Consider the following 291-nt stretch of genomic DNA (forward strand, 5'->3'; position numbering starts at 1 on the left):
ACCAATAATACGCAGAGACTGAAAGTAAAATTTGTAAATACTTGAAATTATTAGGAGCAAAATGAAAACTCTGAAAATTGTAGAACCTAACTCTTGTTTGAGGGGTAACTTATTTGTTTTCTTTGGTAAATGTTTCATTAATCCTTTCTTGATACTGACAAAAGTTAATACTTGTTTTTCATACAAGGAAGTACAGATAATGCACGAAAGGAAAGCTTCAACAAATAGACACTAACCAGTTAGAACAGCGCTGATTAATTTTATCGGCGACCATCTCCCATCATTACTATT

The 291-nt window shown here is 32.0% G+C and overlaps 1 protein-coding gene across 3 annotated transcripts in view; it reads right to left on the reverse strand.

Moving 5' to 3' along the window:
• LOC107612981 (pentatricopeptide repeat-containing protein At2g06000) overlaps positions 1–291 on the reverse strand; it is a 10,831-nt gene that overhangs the window by 5,251 nt on the left and 5,289 nt on the right. The gene's annotated exons all lie outside the window — the stretch shown is intronic.

Source organism: Arachis ipaensis, chromosome B08, assembly GCF_000816755.2.
Source record: "Arachis ipaensis cultivar K30076 chromosome B08, Araip1.1, whole genome shotgun sequence".
In the NCBI taxonomy this organism is placed as follows: domain Eukaryota; kingdom Viridiplantae; phylum Streptophyta; class Magnoliopsida; order Fabales; family Fabaceae; genus Arachis; species Arachis ipaensis.